The sequence below is a fragment of the Pleurodeles waltl genome, unplaced genomic scaffold (assembly GCF_031143425.1).
Source record: "Pleurodeles waltl isolate 20211129_DDA unplaced genomic scaffold, aPleWal1.hap1.20221129 scaffold_127, whole genome shotgun sequence".
Classification (NCBI taxonomy): Eukaryota; Metazoa; Chordata; class Amphibia; order Caudata; family Salamandridae; genus Pleurodeles; species Pleurodeles waltl.
This window is the reverse complement of record NW_027149833.1, coordinates 551648-570649: the sequence shown is the minus strand read 5'-3', so window position 1 is coordinate 570649 and position 19002 is coordinate 551648. Positions and strand designations below refer to the sequence as shown.

Here is a 19002-nt window from a genome sequence, read left to right as displayed (position 1 = left end):
TTATCTATTTCTAACACACTTCTGAATTCATAAAATTGTGCTTCATTTGTGCTTTGCCAATTCTGATATATTCTGAAATACTTGCACAGTTCATTTAAATGTTGTTGTGTTCTAGACAAAAACTCTTTCCTACCCCTGCCCACCCCTGTATCCAGCAAGATTGTCAAATAAATCCCTCAGAAGACTGCCTGACATTTGACCTATGTATCTGAATGCGCAGCAAACTTAGCAATATAATAACAAGATTTACAGCCCTGATTACAGAAAAGGAGCACTCATTGAAAAATACAAGGAGAGGTAGTGTGAAAAGGACCTGCTCTTCTTTCTGGTATTCTTTGACTAAAAAAGGGGTATTACGAAGCCAGCGCTGGGAACAAGGACAACGGCAGGAGGGGGAAGACAAGTGTGAGGGAGGTGACAACAAGATCAATGGCAGGAGGGGCCACAGGAACAATATAAGGTTGGGGGGGGACAGACGGGTGGGACAGTATGACAGCATAGGGTCTGTGGGTGTGAGGAAGACAGAGGAGGTAGGAGTACACAAAGAGAGACTGCTGAAAAGGACACACTCTAGAGTGCTCGGAGGCCACCGAAATCATCTGCGGCGTACCCCAGGGTTCGTACCTCAGCCTGACCCTCTTCAACATGTACATGGCCCCGCTCGCTAATATCGCCCGATCCCACAACTGCAACATCATCTCATATGCCGACGACACCCAGCTGATCCTCTCCCTCACCAAGGACTCCGCCAAGACCTAATTCCACAAAGGAATGAAAACAAAAGGATAAAGAGCAGCTGCCTCAAACTCAATTCTGACAAGATGGATGTCCTCATCTTCGGCTCCACCCCCTCGGCATGGGATGAATCTTGGTGGCCTGCCACTCTCGGAACCACTCCGACTCTCACCGACCACGCATGCAACCTAGGATTCATCTTGGGCCCCTCACTATCCATGACCCAGCGAGTCAACGCCATCTCCTCCTCCTACTTCAACGCCCTCCGCATGCTCCGAAAGATCTACAAATGGATACCCACTGAAACCAGAAGAACAGTCACTGAAGCCCTCATAAGCAGCAAACTGGACTACGACAATGCCCTCTACGCAGGTACCACGGCCAAACTCCAGAAGAGGCTGCAACGCATCCAGAACGCCTCTGCACGCCTCATCCTGGACATCCTCCGCCACTGTCACATCACAGACCACCTGAAAAACCTGTGCTGGCTCCCAATCAACAAGAGAATTACCTTCAAACTCCTCACCCACACTCACAAAGCACTGCACAACACCGGACCAGAATACCTCAACAGACGACTTTCCTTCTACACCCTGACCCGGCATCTCCGCTCCACCGACCTTGCCATTGCAACCGTCCCACGCGTCTGCAGAACTACAACCGGCGGTAGATCATTCTCGCACCTCGCTGCCAAAACGTGGAACACTCTTCCCACCTATCTGTGCCAGACCAAAGACCTCCTTACCTTCAGGAAACTTCTCAAGACCTGGCTGTTCGGGCAGTAGCAGCACCTCCGCCCCACCTTCTCACCCCACCCCTCCTCAGCATCTTCAGACCCTCATGGGTGAGTAGTGCGCTTTACAAATCCCTGATTGATTGATTGATTGAAACACACAGAAAAAAGTAGAGGCTGAAAAAATGAGCAGTAGAAGGATATAAGTAATGCACCCATGCTTTAGGAGAGGGACATACACACGAAGAGGAAAGACTACACCAGAAAGAACAAAAAGCCATTTCCAATGTGGTGAAAGAACTGTCCTCCATCATCTGGTGAGTTATATTTGAAGGAGCATGTGGCAGCAGTAGTCCTGCACCAAAAGGCACAGGGACAGAACCTATCAAAGAACTGTGGTTTAAGGGATTGTTTGAAGGAATGAGTGGGATGGCTAAGGGAAATTCAATGTCAATTGTCAAAAATGTTCATTTTACATCATAAAACAAATCTTGGGTCCACGGTCACATACTGAACCCACCGGGGATGCACCAAGCCATGGAGCCAGCAGAGGGATGGATCCTTCTGTGATTCTTAGCATTACGTATTTCAAGAAAATAAAGTATTGAATTGAGTTCAATTTTTTTGGGTGGTGGCGGGGTTATTTTTTTTTTTTTTCCAGGCATGCGTTTATGGTATTTGATGGTCTCCGCTATATGGGTGTCTGTGTTAATGATACCAATTGCAGAATAGTACCAGTTACCGGTGGTCAGTACTACAGTGCATTGGTGGGGGTCGGCAGCATCCAGTTGGCTGGTTTCAGTAGTGGAGCAGCTGAGGGCAATGCACCAGTGCGGTACACACCATTTTAAATTAATTGCGCGCAGGTATTCAGTACCTAACCATTTAAAGCGCTGTCTAGGACATGACCTAGGCACAATAAAAGTGCTGCTCAGTACCATGAGAAACGTGTTTTGGGATGTGAACACATCTGTCTGGGATCTGGAGCACCCGTTACAAAGGACAACCCGATCCAGTAACAGATATTTCAAATCAGACATCTCCGTAGTGTCGAACCCCCATTAATGCATGCCTGGGCTTTCCTTTAACAAAGGTGGTTATCCCAAAATGTTCAGTTCTGAGCAATGCAGGTGAACCAAGACTATAACCAGGACCACTATAATTATGTGGCAAGAGAGGACCACATTACACGGCGGGGTTTAGTGAACTATGCAGCAAGAAAAGACAAAAAATGGAGCACATTTTGTAATAGTATTACTTCTTTATTTTGTTATATTTAAACTCAGTAACACTGTCTGGGCATTGGTCCCACGTCATTAGTACAATTTTAATATCCAAATATAGCAATAAGCAATAAAAAAAAGTGATCGGTCCAGGTTTGCAAACGGCCTCTCACTACACGGAAACACAGGTCGCTGCATTTTTTTTTTTTTTTTTACCCTTTTAACTGTTTGAGCCAGAATCTTTTTTTCTTTAAAATCTGCAAAATATGAGGGAAATAATGGACTATGTGGCAAAATTATAATTATGCAAAACATTGCTGTGGCAACACAATCGCATAATTCCAGTGACCCAACTATATATGACTCACTGAATGTGTTAGACTGTGAAGAAAAGTCTCCGATGAGAATGCAGGGGCTGATGAAACAGAAGCGGGTGACATCCCTAGCCCGTCTCACCCCACACCAGAGCCACTTGCCCTACAGCTTCAGGGTATAAACTGTGCACGAGAAAGGCCCCCTTCACCCGGGGAGTTAAAGGCCCCCAGTGCTGAGGCCAGCCTGCTCAGACCAGGAGCGTCCCACCCACGGGGCTATCACCTGCCCACTACAGGTACCAGAAGCCTCCGTGAGATAGACACACCCAGCTGTTGCGCGCGTCCGAACACAGCCCATCCAATCACAACCTCGCTCTTCCTCGGGAGCCAATCAATGATAACCGGACTGTTCACATGACGGCCGCAGATATCGCTTCCATCTGTTGCACCTCTCTGCCGCCAAGATATCACGGACGCCTTGGATTGGCCAGGAGGTTGTCACATGACCGAAATAGGCGTGACTTGTAATCATCGGAGAGCCTCTGATTTGTCCAAAGGTGGCCACGTGACCTACTGGCGCGCCAGACTGTGGATTTAAAAAGGGTCAGCGTGGGCATTAGGTTGGTTTGTGCTGTTCACGTTGTGTTTGGAAGTTGAGTTGCTCTCGTCTACGTTTTTATGTATGTGTCTAGTTTGTTAATAGCAATAGTTCTGAGTTGTATCGCTCACCGGGCGTTCTCAGGTTGTTGTGTTTTATAATTGACTTGTTTTGAACTTTAGGACCTTGATGCTTCTCTTTCCTCGAAGAAGGGATGGGATGGCGGCTCAAGACAGAGGTGGGTGAACGAGAGGTGGTGGGATCTTTATTTTAAATACCTTGTAAATCTTCGTTTGTTTTGCAGGTCGCTATTCTTTTTTCCATAATCCGTCTCGAAGCTGCGTTATCCCACGTGATGTTCTCTCTGCGGAGCTGTCATTGCTCCCTTTAAACTTCTGCAATTGATTACTGTGGTTTTTTTTTGATCTAGCTTTGTTAATTTTCCAATTAAACGTAAACTTGCTAACAAAACGTTTTAACTAATGTTTAGTTTTTATGTATTTCAGCTCTGGCCGTTTGCACTTTGATAATTTAGTGTTTCTGTAGTGTTTACTATGAAATGTTTTCGCCATTGCCAAGTGCTTTTATTTCCGTTTCCTTAAGAAGACTCTGGTCTTCCTTTCAGAGCATTTATGGCTAAATGACTTGTTAACGGTATTTTTTGTTTAGTAATTCACTGTTGTGTTCTGGGACTTGTAGTTCAGTGTAAAATTGGAATAACGCCCATGAAAACAAAATGCGAGCTGGAAGGGAAATGCTGGTCTGGGGGACACCAGTGTTCTCTAAACTCCATAGTAAGTATGCAAGTAGGTTTAATTACTTTAACTTGCAGATACGGTGCAGCTGTGTCCGGTCTCGCAAGAGTGAACCGCGGTGTAACATGAACTGCAGAGGACGGACACTGACAGTTCGCTTTCTTAGAGTGCGATGCATGTTGGAGCTCGTGTTATAGGTGGAAGAGAACAATCTTTAACTTGTGTTTGGAGGGAATTTTGTGCGGGCCGTTGAAATTGAAGTTAATTTTATTACAATATTGTACGCGAACACTGTTGGAGGGATTTTTTTTTTCCTCACCACCCCCCAAAGTGATTCCTGCAGCCCGTGCCTCTGGCTCTAAGGTGAAGTACCCATGTTAAGATGCAGCTCTGAGGTGTGCAAGGACGCTTCTCAAAGGGTCCGGACTGCCTCGAGCACTGGGTCTTGAGTTGGAGAAAGTGGGGGGAGCGCCTCCAAGGGTGAGGAACGCTTCTTTTGAATGTGGGAGGCGGTGCCCCTAACCAGCTTCTCGTCACTCTCGGGGTACTGTGATTCCTTAGCTGTGTTTTGGGATCTGTTAGTAAGATATCTTCCCCGTTGCAGAGTTCTCTCCCATCTTCGGACTATTACGAGGCTCTGTACCGTGTAGGAGTACCTTTATCCCTAATGAGACAGTTGTCTCGGGGCCGCTGTGTGGAGATTCCATGTTCAGGTGGAGTGCATTGCATATCCATTTTTCATTTTTTTGCAGATTTGCTGGTTGTCGTCTATAACGTCTCATCATATCCGAGTACAGTTGACCTTAGCAAGAGAGGAGGGAGGTGTACTGAACTGAAATTCCCTTTTTGATTTGCTCGCGCACTCCACCCGACCCCTCCCAAATTGAGTAGTTTACTACGAATGGCTGTTTTCACTCCAACTTTCTTTAACTCTGTTTTTCTTACGTTGTCGCAGAGGCTCAGTACCGCAAGCTAGTACACCGTGTTATGGTTTGTACTCGCAGTTCAGACTGAATTTCTCTCGCTGCCGGTGTTTAGATAGGTCCTCGAGTGGGTCTTGCCTGCAGACATTAATTCAGTGACCTCTGCTCAGCAGCTGGTGATGAATTTGCTTGTAGTCAGGCTCCATACACGCGGTTAGGGAGGACACACGCAACAATAGTCTATTATCGTAAAGGTATACACAGGGGCACAATGAGCCCTAAAAACTGGAGAAAAATATTAACTGCAGAAACTCTGCCTTGTCACTAATGCACGTCGTCAGTGTGATTGGGTAAAGTGAGTGCCCTCGTTCGATTAACCAAGCCATCTTTGACGTTACAGCTTTAAAGGTGTTTGAGACAAATCTTACCCTGCCATTATAAAACTGTCTTCAACGAACTACACCAGTGTAGGCAAAAAATGACTTTCAGACTTATGTTTCTGGAGGCTACAAAATCACCCTTGAGTTGACACTCCCAAGATATGTTCATTCATTTCTCCCTGGCTGAAGAATGAACTCGCCTCCTTGTTTCTCTTCAGTTAAATATCTCTAGTGTGGAGGGACTTCACACGGGACTTTTCACGACTTGCAACATCCTGCATGGCTCGGATTTATCTGTTAAATGGTTTGTGGGTAAAATGATTATAACAAATCTCCCAAGTGGGCTTTTTGGCTCACGTTTTATGATAGGAGTGGCCGTTTTGAATTGGTGAGTACCCTCCTTCCAGCTCAGAAGTAACGTTCTCTTCCTGAGGATACTGCCTGTTTTAATAGCTAATACCTTGACCTGTAAATGGCAAACTAAGTGAAATTGACTACCAATGTAGTCATTTACTAGTTGTGTGGTCTCTATAGCCAGACCTTGCACCAGAACTTTGCATCTACTTGCCACCAGGAGGCCTTCACTTGGATCTGAAGCTAAATTGTATAAACCTAGTGGTAAGGAGTTATATTTTTTTCCTTGGTGGCACCCTATATTCATCAATTCTGTTTGCAGTGTTAAAACTTCTAACTTGCTCTAGTGCTGTTGAGGGTCCTGAAGGTCGTGGGATTCCGCCAATACCTTTTTGCTGTACTTTTGATCTTGCTATTAGGTGCAGGTTCTGAATGCCATAACTGACTGAAGCTGACTTAACCAGGGCAAAGGTACCACTTGCATACTGCAAAGGATAGGTCCCCGTGGCTTATCCCAGAAACAGCACAGAATCTGATTCCCGCTGATCAATTTCCAGAACTAATTCTGTAATGTTTGAAATTAACTATAAAAGGAATCCTTATGAAGAAAAGGATTGTGGACAGGAACACAGTGGATAAGTTCTAATCCAGACATTTTCTGGGGCGTCTCTTGGTCAGGAGGAGAGGGGGCAGCTTCAGATTTTCCAACAAAGGTTAAAATACATTTTACAAGGGCAGGGTGCATGAAAGGGACTTAAGGGGCAGTGGGAAGCGAGAAGAATGCTGATTGGTAGGTGGAGCTGGGTGGGAAAGTGTTTGGTAAACTTACCAACATTTTTGAAGACTCAAAACAAAGGAAGCCTGCATGATCACCTGTATGTAAAAATTCCTGGTGCAATCCAACAGACACTTGTCCATACATGACAAAGAACCTTTATCCAAATATTTACTGAAAAGTATATCGGAGGGGAGAGCGTGTTGACTGTAGGAAGCTGGTGTGTGGTGAGCACCTATGGTGTTATCACCTTATAGCAGGTATCCCCTGTTAGTGAGGTGTAGGCACTATCTAGGGTGCCAGGGCTCTCTGGAGGTAATTTGTCTGAGCAGCCAAGACTTACCTGGGAGACATGCAAAGCTTATGCAATACCACTCGTCACACACCACTTAGACACATGAAAGAACAGTGTTACAAAAATAAATACTTCATTATGGTAACACAAATATTAGAATACTAATAGGCACCCCCCTTAACTGGAGGTAAGTAAACACTGTGTACACATTTTTAATCAGATAAACATGGAAAGCAGTGAGCATTGGTAAAAGCAATAGTGGTGAGGGCCAAACCATATACTAAAAGTGGAATACGTAGAGTCCTTCACCCAAAGATGTGGAATTGGGAGAAGGAGGAACTAGGAACCCCAAAAGGTAAGTATCCCAGTGCATGCCCTAGCCACCAGGATAGGTAAGTACATCTTGTGCCTCGGTCCCAACAAGACGACTCTGGAAGAGGGACTGCAAGACCCAGACAAGATGATCTCCAAAGGAAGGGAATAACATCCTGTTCATGATGCTGTCCTGTTGTGTCAGGAGCTGGAAAACCACCAAGCTTTGGCAAATGGAGGAGATGGTGTGTAAGGCGGAAAAGTACCAAGAAGGTCCAGGAAACTCAACCCAAGGAGGAGTCTGGTGGGTGACCTTTAGCAGCTGGGAGTTAAGAGGTACCCCCCAGGCAGCAGGCAAAGGAGTTGCAGTGAGGTCCACTCACTACCCCTGAAGTGTCGCACCCTACTGTAGCAGCAGGCAGGAGACTGTTGTAGAAAGGTGTTGGGGGCCAGGGCTACCTAAAGCATGAAGATTCCTTGGCGGCACAAACCAGGCTTGGTAACTGCAAGAGTTGCTGTGCACGGGGGTCCTGCTTGAAGAGGCAAGGGCTCGCCATCTCCCAAGTTGGGCAGCTGGTAGATGGGACTAAAGGGACCGCTCCAGACCACCTGTAATGCTGGATCCATGCAGCTCTGAGGAGAGAAGATCCATGAGGACTCATCGTGGCAGTTGGTACTTGAGGGTGACTGTAGGAGGCTGGACTGGCTTGTAGTGAGTACCAAGGGGTACTTGCACCTTGCACCAGGCCCAGTTATCCCTTATTAGTGTATAGGGTGTCTAGCAGCTTAGGCTGATAGATAATGGTAGCTTAGCAGAGCAGCTTAGGCTGAACTAGGAGACGTGTGAAGCTACTACAGTACCACTTAGTGTCATATGCACAATATCATAAGAAAACACAATACACAGTTATACTAAAAATAAAGGTACTTTATTTTTATGACAATATGCCAAAGTATCTTAGAGTGTACCCTCAGTGAGAGGATAGGAAATATACACAAGATATATATACACAATAGCAAAAATATGCAGTATAGTCTTAGAAAACAGTGCAAACAATGTATAGTTACAATAGGATGCAATGGGGAAACATAGGGATAGGGGCAACACAAACCATATACTCCAAAAGTGGAATGCGAACCACGAATGGACCCCAAACCTATGTGACCTTGTAGAGGGTCGCTGGGACTATTAGAAAATAGTGAGAGTTAGAAAAATAACCCTCCCCAAGACCCTGAAAAGTGAGTGCAAAGTGCACTAAAGTTCCCCTAAGGACAAAGAAGTCGTGTTAGAGGAATAATGCAGGAAAGACACAAACCAACAATGCAACAACTGTGGATTTCCAATCTAGGGTACCTGTGGAACAAGGGGACCAAGTCCAAAAGTCACAAGCAAGTCGGAGATGGGCAGATGCCCAGGAAATGCCAGCTGCGGGTGCAAAGAAGCTTCTACTGGACAGAAGAAGTTGCGGTTTCTGCAGGAACGAAAAGGGCTAGAGACTTCCCTTTTGGTGGACGGATCCCTCTCGCCGTGGAGAGTCGTGCAGAAGTGTTTTCCCGCCGAAAGAACGCCAACAAGCCTTGCTAGCTGCAAATCGTGCGGTTAGCGTTTTTGGACGCTGCTGTGGCCCTGGAGGGACCAGGAGGTCGCAAATTGGACCAGGAGAGAGAGGGGACGTCGAGCAAGACAAGGAGCCCTCTCAGCAGCAGGTAGCACCCGGAGAAGTGCCAGAAACAGGCACTACGAGGATGCGTGAAACGGTGCTCACCCGAAGTCGCACAAAGAAGTCCCACGTCGCCGGAGAACAACTTAGGAGGTCGTGCAATGCAGGTTAGAGTGCCGTGGACCCAGGCTGGACTGTGCACAAAGGATTTCCGCCGGAAGTGCACAGAGGCCGGAGTAGCTGCAAAAGTCGCGGTTCCCAGCAATGCAGTCTAGCGAGGTGAGGCAAGGACTTACCTCCACCAAACTTGGACTGAAGAGTCACTGGACTGTGGGGGCCACTTGGACAGAGTTGCTGGATTCGAGGGACCTCGCTCGTCGTGCTGAGAGGAGACCCAAGGGACCGGTAATGCAGCTTTTTGGTGCCTGCGGTTGCAGGGGGAAGATTCCGTCGACCCACGGGAGATTTCTTCGGAGCTTCTGGTGCAGAGAGGAGGCAGACTACCCCCACAGCATGCACAAGCAGGAAAACAGTCGAGAAGGCGGCAGGATCAGCGTTACAGAGTTGCAGTAGTCGTCTTGGCTACTTTGTTGCAGTTTTGCAGGCTTCCAGCGCGGTCAGCAGTCGATTCCTTATCAGAAGGTGAAGAGAGAGATGCAGAGGAACTCGGCTGAGCTCTTGCATTCGTTATCTAAAGTTTCCCCAGAGACAGAGACCCTAAATAGCCAGAAAAGAGGGTTTGGCTACCTAGGAGAGAGGATAGGCTAGCAACACCTGAAGGAGCCTATCACAAGGAGTCTCTGACGTCACCTGGTGGCACTGGCCTCTCAGAGCAGTCCAGTGTGCCAGCAGCACCTCTGTTTCCAAGATGGCAGAGGTCTGGAGCACACTGGAGGAGCTCTGGACACCTCCCAGGGGAGGTGCAGGTCAGGGGAGTGGTCACTCCCCTTTCCTTTGTCCAGTTTTGCGCCAGAGCAGGGCTAAGGGGTCCCCTGAACCGGTGTAGACTGGCTTATGCAGAATTGGGCACATCTGTGCCCAACAAAGCATTTCCAGAGGCTGGGGGAGGCTACTCCTCCCCTGCCTTCACACCATTTTCCAAAGGGAGAGGGTGTAACACCCTCTCTCAGAGGAAATCCTTTGTTCTGCCATCCTGGGCCAGGCCTGGCTGGACCCCAGGAGGGCAGATGCCTGTCTGAGGGGTTGGCAGCAGCTGCAGTGAAACCCCAGGAAGGGCAGTTTGGCAGTGCCAGGGTCTGTGCACCAGACCACTGGGATCATGGGATTGTGCCAACTATGCCAGGATGGCATAGAGGGGGCAATTCCATGATCATAGACATGTTACATGGCCATATTCGGAGTTACCATTGTGAAGCTACATATAGGTAGTGACCTATATGTAGTGCACGCGTGTAATGGTGTCCCCGCACTCACAAAGTTCAGGGAATTGGCTCTGAACAATGTGGGGGCACCTTGGCTAGTGCCAGGGTGCCCTCACACTATAACTTTGCACCTAACCTTTACCAGGTAAAGGTTAGACATATAGGTGACTTATAAGTTACTTAAGTGCAGTGTAAAATGGCTGTGAAATAACGTGGACGTTATTTCACTCAGGCTGCAGTGGCAGGCCTGTGTAAGAATTGTCAGAGCTCCCTATGGGTGGCAAAAGAAATGCTGCAGCCCATAGGGATCTCCTGGAACCCCAATACCCTGGGTACCTCAGTACCATATACTAGGGAATTATAAGGGTGTTCCAGTAAGCCAATGTAAATTGGTAAAATTGGTCACTAGCCTGTTAGTGACAATTTGTAAGAAATGAGAGAGCATAACCACTGAGGTTCTGATTAGCAGAGCCTCAGTGGGACAGTTGGGCACTACACAGGGAACACATACATATAGGCCACAAACTTATGAGCACTGGGGTCCTGACTAGCAGGGTCCCAGTGACACATAACAAACCTACTGAAAACATAGGGTTTTCACTATGAGCACTGGGCCCTGGCAAGCAGGATACCAGTGAGACAGTGAAAACACCCTGACATACACTCACAAACAGGCCCAAAGTGGGGGTAACAAGGCTAGAAAGAGGCTACTTTCTCACAGTTACCATATATTGGTGTGTGTGTGTGGGGGGGGAGGGGGGGGGTGTTCTGTGTACCTGCCTGACCACTCCAATTCTCCCATGGGCCTCTGCCCACCTTGAGTCCAAGGTGGTAGAATCCAGTGGCCAACTGGAGTTCTGAACCCCCACCCCCCAGGGTGGTGATGAACTGGGGTGTAGTTATTCCCTTTCCATTGTTTGCTTTGATGCCAGAGCATTGACTAGAGGTCCCTGGATTGGTGCAAACCAGTTTATGCAAGTTGGTATCAAATGTGCCCTTCAAAGCATACCAGTAGCTTGGGGAGGCTACCCCTACCAAGCCATGTTACACCTTCCCAATGGAGATGATGTTACCTCCCTCTCCCACAGGAAATCCTTTATTCTGCCTTAACCTGCTTGAGCTGATCAAGCAGCAGGAGGACAAACAGTCTGCAGGGTGGTAGTTCGGGCTGTCTTAAACCCCACAGGACTAGTTGGAGCAATGCCAGGGGGTGTTCTCTAAGGAGCCCCTAGAGTGCATGGCATACAGCCAATACTGGCAACAGTAGTAGGGTTGGTTTCTGACATGTTTGAAACATTCAATGGCCATGTTTAGAGTTAGCATTATGTAGCTGGACACAGGGTAAAATGGCTTCCCCTGCACTTTTGAAGTCCAGTATAATGGGACTGGTGTTCATGGCCCACCTCTGCTCAGGTGGGGTACCTTCAGACACTGGTACCTGCACCCTGCCCTCTGGGATAGGAGGGCCTGACAGAGGGATGTCTTAAAGTGACTTGGTGCATTGACCTGTAGTGAAAGGGTGTATGTACCTTCTCAAGCAGGTTCAGATAGCAGGCCTGCAGACGCACTTTGCATTGCCTCCCATGGGTGGCGCAATACATACTGCGGCTCCTGGGGAATTGCTGATGCCCTTGGTACCCAAGTACCATTTACAAGGGACTTGCATGGGAGCACCAGTATGCCACCTGTGGGGGGTGCCAAGTCTTACACAACTCACAGGAGAGCAGTCCCCAATGTCCTGGTTAGCAGGATCCCAGTGAAAAGACACACTGACAGCAGGGAAAAAGTGGGGGGTAACCATGCCAAGAGGGTACTTTTCTACACTGCCCAGTGAGTGAAGATTGTTTGGATATAAATGTAGCTTAAGGTGGAAGTTGTTTGTCACCAATTCAATAGGTGTGAGGGGCTGCAAGATGCTAGTGTCCTGCCACGCTATTGTATGTCTGTTAGCAATAGTTCCTTTCATATTTTCCCTAGCCTCTTGTACTTTAACTTTACTTTTTTTTTAACTTTACTTTTTTTTTAACTTTACTTTTTTTTTAACTTTACTTTTTTTTTTAACTTTACATTTTAGAGACATTTTTTTTATTTATGCCTGACCTCAGCACTGCAGCCGGGGCCCCAGTGGGCATCCAGGTTTTTCTTTCTGGGTGCACATTGGCGGATCCAGCTGTAGTGCTGATGTCTACAGAGGTGGCAGAAATTGGTGCCATCTGTCACCTCTCTCGAGAGAGCCTGAATTCTGGCACCCAAGGGCCACTCAGAACGCCTCTGAATAGACATCTCGCAGTGAAATCTCATCTCTAGAGAACTCCTTGTGGAGGAAGAGCTGCTAGCTTTGACACTGGAAGGACTTACTGCTGGCACAGTATGCACAAATGATTAAGTCACTGTCCCAGTCTGATATTGGCTTTTCCACTGGAGCTTTGGACCAATTTGTCCTCTTACAGATTTCCTGCAGCTTCAGAAGCGGCCTTTGGTTTCTCAGTGCTGCACCAATTCCTGAAGCATAGATGGTAGTTAATCTGCCTACATATCTGCTTTGAACCAATCGGCTTAAGCTGCAGCATTGAGGGTAAGTCATGGGTTTATGACTTTCAATTATTGGAAAAGAAAATGGAGGTAACTAAATCATGGAAATCCAATTTTAAGGGAATGTAATTCAAATTACCATAAAATAAACTGGATTCAGCAAGCAATACGGTTTGAAGACTGCAGTAGAATATACATCAACAAAGGGGAAACTGTCCCATATTAAATCCCTATTAGGAATAGTTTTGAGTGTACTAATACCAGAAAACATTTCATTAAACTACTATTGAGCATGACTGCATTTATACATGTTTCTAAAAGGTGTTTGCGTTATGGACCAATAGAACTGTAATTCAAGGTTAATATGGAATCTACACCTTATGCTTTTCTATGAAATGGTGAATGCTGTTCCCTCTGCAACATTTCATTCAGCAGTCCTAGTTCATGAAATGGCTTGCACTTCAAACTGATTTGTAAGGTGCGTCTATAGTAGCATTACTAGAGTAAGGTGGCTTTCCATAGGCCTTGGGTGTATTTTAAGCAGTGGATTTTGGGGAAGGTGAGGTTTGGAGGCTGGGCTAAGGACTGGAGAGAGCTTAAATATATGCACTTGCGAGCACCTTCAGATAAATAGTGCCTGCTAGCCTTTGTCGTAGTCTCAACTTAATATGGTGGCTCTAGCCCTTTTACACTGTTAATCCAGGATAGTGTACATGTGGGGTTGCTGCTGAGGCTGTTTTGAATGCAAACATCTATTTTGAGTGCCATTAACACACACTAAAATATTTAGGTTGTGAGATTCAGTTACTATGTAACTGACAAGCCTTTGTCCTGCCTCTTAAATGTTTGCAGGCATTTATATTCAAGCTTTTATTAGATTCTCCTTTCCTACTGTCTTAAATATACATGTCAAAACATAAAACTTGCTGTTTTATGCTGACTCTGGCACCCTAGCTGGGGCCCCACATGGCTGCATGTTTCTTGGGATGTCCCAAGGGGAGCAGGGGGAGACTGGCTGTAGAAATGGAAGAGATTGGTCTGATCTCACACCTTGACTTAAGGGTTCCAAGAGCACCCCAGAGTGCCTTTCTTGATAGACTGCAGTCAAATTTTCTCCCTATTACCAGAAGTGACAACCTTGGAATGAGGCAAAAACTGGAGCCCTCGTGACTGGAGTCAGTGTCTTGCTGTTGATTAATTATTTTGATATAGCAAGTTAAGAGGATTATTTTATTTGCAGTCCACGTTTTGTAGTACTTATCTTTGCAAAATGAATAGTGTGCATAGTGGTTTCAGCGCCTAATGTGTTTTGGTTTTCTGCAGCTGACCTGGTGTTCCTCAGTTGTCCACTTTGCTGTGTGAAGCCTGTCCTTGCATCTGACACTGCCTGCACTATAAAGTAAGTTAAGGGTTCATAAATTGAATGTTACATGCACTAACGTATGTTACACATGTGATCGTAGTTTATAGTCTGAGGTGGTATGGCAGGTGTAAGGTGATATTGCTGTGAGGACTGGAGGTGGAGGGGACTTGGGAGAATAGAACGTTTATCAAGAGGTAAGAGTAGTTTACTGTGCCATGAGAACTAACAGATGTATTGCACCAGGCCTATGTCCATCAGATCCGACTGTTATGCAATATTTTGTAAGGTAAATCTAGAATGGTTTAATGGTCCAGGATGTAGGAGGCTGGACTGGCTTGTAGTGAGTACCAAGGGGTACTTGCACCTTGCACCAGGCCCAGTTATCCCTTATTAGTGTATAGGGTGTCTAGCAGCATAGGCTGATAGATAATGGTAGCTTAGCAGAGCAGCTTAGGCTGAACTAGGAGACGTGTGAAGCTACCACAGTACCACAAGTGTCACCTGCACAATATCATAAGAAAACACAATACACAGTTATACTAAAAATAAAGGTACTTTATTTTTATGACAATATGCCAACGTATCTCAGAGTGTACCCTCAGTATGAGGATAGCAAATATACACAAGTTATATGTACACAATACCAAAAATATGCAGTATAGTCTTAGAAAACAGTGCAAACAATGTATAGTTACAATAGGATGCAATGGGGACACATAGGGATAGGGGCAACACAAACCATATACTCCAAAAGTGGAATGCGAACCACGAATGGACCCCAAACCTATGTGACCTTGTAGAGGGTCGCTGGGACTATTAGAAAATAGTGAGGGTTAGAAAAATAGCCCACCCCAAGACCCTGAAAAGTGAGTGCAAAGTGCACTAAAGTTCCCCAAAGGACTAAGGTCGTGATAGGGGAATAATGCAGGAAAGACACAAACCAGCAATGCAACAACAATGGATTTCCAGTTGAGGGTACCTGTGGAACAAGGGGACCAAGTCCAAAAGTCACAAGCAAGTCGGAGATGGGCAGATGCCCAGGAAATGCCAGCTGTGGGTGCAAAGAAGCTTCTACTGGACAGAGGAAGCTGAGGATTCTGCAGGAACGAAAAGGGCTAGAGACTTCCCCTTTGGAGGACGGATCCCTCTCGCCGTGGAGAGTCGTGCAGAAGTGTTTTCCTGCCGAAAGAACGCCAACAAGCCTTGCTAGCTGCAAATCGTGCGGTTAGCGTTTTTGGATGCTGCTGTGGCCCAGGAGGGACCAGGATGTCGCAAATTGCGCCAGGAGGTAGAGGGGACGTCGAGCAAGACAAGGAGCCCTCTCAGCAGCAGGTAGCACCCTGAGAAGTGCCAGAAACAGGCACTACGAGGATGCGTGAAACGGTGCTCACCCGAAGTTACACAAAGGAGTCCCACGTCGCCGGAGACCGACTTAGAAAGTCGTGCAATGCAGGTTAGAGTGCCGTGGACCCAGGCTTGGCTGTGCACAAAGGATTTCCGCCGGAAGTGCACAGAGGCCGGAGTAGCTGCAAAAGTCGCGGTTACCAGCAATGCAGTCTGGCGTGGGGAGGCAAGGACTTACCTCCACCAAACTTGGACTGAAGAGTCACTGGACTGTGGGAGTCACTTGGACAGAGTTGCTGGATTCAAGGGACCTCGCTCGTCGTGCTGAGAGGAGACCCAAGGGACCGGTAATGCAGCTTTTTGGTGCCTGCGGTTGCAGGGGGAAGATTCAGTCGACCCACGGGAGATTTCTTCGGAGCTTCTAGTGCAGAGAGGAGGCAGAGACTACCCCCACAGCATGCACCACCAGGAAAACAGTCGAAGGCGGCAGGATCAGCGTTCGCGTTGCAGTAGTCGTCTTTGCTACTATGTTGCAGTTTTGCAGGCTTCCAGCGCGGTCAGCAGTCGATTCCTTGGCAGAAGGTGAAGAGAGATGCAGAGGAACTCTGAGCTCTTGCATTCGTTATCTAAAGTTTCCCCAGAGACAGAGACCCTAAATAGCCAGAAAAGAGGGTTTGGCTAGCTAGGAGAGAGGATAGGCTATCAACACCTGAAGGAGCCTATCAGAAGGAGTCTCTGACGTCACCTGGTGGCACTGGCCACTCAGAGCAGTCCAGTGTGCCAGCAGCACCTCTGTTTCCAAGATGGCAGAGGTCTGGAGCACACTGGAGGAGCTCTGGACACCTCCCAGGGGAGGTGCAGGTCAGGGGAGTGGTCACTCCCCTTTCTTTTGTCCAGTTTCGCGCCAGAGCAGGGCTAAGGGGTCCCCTGAACCGGTGTAGACTGGCTTATGCAGAATTGGGCACATCTGTGCCCATGAAAGCATTTCCAGAGGCTGGGGGAGGCTACTCCTCCCCTGCCTTCACACCATTTTCCAAAGGGAGAGGGTGTAACACCCTCTCTCAGAGGAAGTCCTTTGTTCTGCCATCCTGGGACAAGCCTGGCTTGACCCCAGGAGGGCAGAAACCTGTCTGAGGGGTTGGCAGCAGCTGCAGTGAAACCCCAGGAAAGGCAGTTTGGCAGTACCAGGGTCTGTGCTACAGACCACTGGGATCATGGGATTGTGCCAACTATGCCAGGATGGCATAGAGGGGGCAATTCCATGATCATAGACATGTTACATGGCCATATTCGGAGTTACCATTGTGAAGCTACATATAGGTAGTGACCTATATGTAGTGCACGCGTGTAATGGTGTCCCCGCACTCACAAAGTCCGGGGAATTGGCCCTGAACAATGTGGGGGCACCTTGGCTAGTGCCAGGGTGCCCTCACACTAAGTAACTTTGCATCTAACCTTTATCAGGTAAAGGTTAGACATATAGGTGACTTATAAGTTACTTAAGTGCAGTGTAAAATGGCTGTGAAATAACGTGGACGTTATTTCACTCAGTCTGCAGTGGCAGGCCTGTGTAAGAATTGTCAGAGCTCCCTATGGGTGGCAAAAGAAATTCTGCAGCCCATAGGGATCTCCTGGAACCCCAATACCCTGGGTACCTCAGTACCATATACTAGGGAATTATAAGGGTGTTCCAGTAAGCCAATGTAAATTGGTAAAAGTGGTCACTAGCCTGTTAGTGACAATTTGAAAGATAGAGAGCATAACCACTGAGGTTCTGGTTAGCAGAGCCTCAGTGAGACAGTTAGGCACCACACAGGGAACACATACATATAGGCCACAACCTTATGAGCACTGGGGTCCTGACTAGCAGGGTCCCAGTGACACAACAAACATACTGAAAACATAGGGTTTTCACTATGAGCACTGGGCCCTGGCTAGTAGGATCCCAGTGAGACAGTGAAAACACCCTGACATACGCTCACAAACACGCCAAAAGTGGGGGTAACAAGGCTAGAAAGAGGCTACTTTCTCAGACAGGACATGAAGCTAACTAAGACAAAAAGAAGGCTCACAATATGAACTTCACCAGGAGAGACTGGAGTATTTAACTGTTTGCACAAATCTGTCATGTGCTTTTATTATAATCCAGGATCTGTAAAGTGCATCAAATCACCTGTGAGGGTCTCAAGGTGCTTAATTGTAGGCACTGAGAGCTTACGTTATTTACTGAGAATCACAGTACGTTGATCTGATAATGGAACCTAGTTACCCCAGTTCCAAAGTCGACAGCTCAGGCCATTACACCACACCATCTCCCTCCAGCTTTGCATCAATTGGCTAAAGCTTTAAATAAGGCTGCAGGAAAACGAGATCGAAGAGCATAGAAAGCAACCTGCACCATCTTTTTGCAGGAGGAAAAATTGAACTTAGACCTTGTCCCATGCCAAAAGCTGTGTTCCATAGCAGATGACTCCCATCAAGTATCTATATAGAGATCCCCCCCAATATCTCTTTGGTAATCCTCACTCCTTGCAACTTGAGCTGCTGGGCCACCCTTTAATGCAGCTTCCTCATGCTGTAATCTGTAAATTCCTATAAAGTCTGCAACCCTACATGCAGACATGCTGCATGCATGTAGGGTTGTCTTTTTCAGAATAATGATTATCGAAAATGCTGTTCTCTACTTGCCAAGAGTGGCACAGCAACTCAAGCTTCAAGGAGTGAAGATTGCCAAAGGGGTTGATGTGTAGATGTGCACTTGAAACATCAATTTAAAGTCTGCTCACAATGCAGTTGGCCTGTGCATACTCCATTTTTATTTTACTTGCCTTTAATATACTGGCATGCTTGTGAGGGCCTTATCACTGTAGGTTGAGGGGTGGGGGAAAATGTCTGCTGCTTGCTTTTCAGCAGACTGGAGAAAACCTGTAAACAGTCTGCTAGACTTAGTTCATTTTGGATGCTTCAACACTTCTGGTGGCTGTAGCTACCCTCACTCACTCTCTTAATCTTGTTTTCTTGTAGGTGACACCTCCCACCGGAAGCCTCTTGGAGGAAATCTTTGGTGACCAGGCCTTGTCTCGCTTCACATTAAGAAATAAAGTATTGAACTGAACTTTTGTGTCAGTACTAATTTTTGAGAGAATGGCAAAGAGTGATCAATGTTTCCTCAGAGGGGTGCTCCTGTGAGGTGATAGTTTGCAAATAGCATTCCGGTCCATCTTTAGAAGATGCTATATAGCACTTATTGTGCTGGGTAGTGACATACTTTTACAAAATTGCTTCTACCTTAAGCTTCTTCCAATGGAAGCTCACTATTAGAA

At 47.0% G+C, this 19002-nt stretch overlaps 1 long non-coding RNA gene across 3 annotated transcripts; it reads left to right on the top strand.

The window, feature by feature from the left end:
- Positions 1-3543: 3543 nt before the first annotated feature.
- LOC138273948 (uncharacterized) lies at positions 3544-18794 on the top strand. 3 transcript variants are annotated; one of them, XR_011200319.1, is made up of 4 exons: positions 3544-3625; positions 3786-3841; positions 14296-14371; positions 18704-18794. It is a non-coding gene; the product is annotated as an uncharacterized lncRNA (long non-coding RNA). The 3 variants fall into 3 exon arrangements; XR_011200318.1 differs by having other exon boundaries at positions 3566-3685; XR_011200317.1 differs by lacking the exon at positions 3544-3625 and having other exon boundaries at positions 3632-3841.
- Positions 18795-19002: the final 208 nt, after the last annotated feature.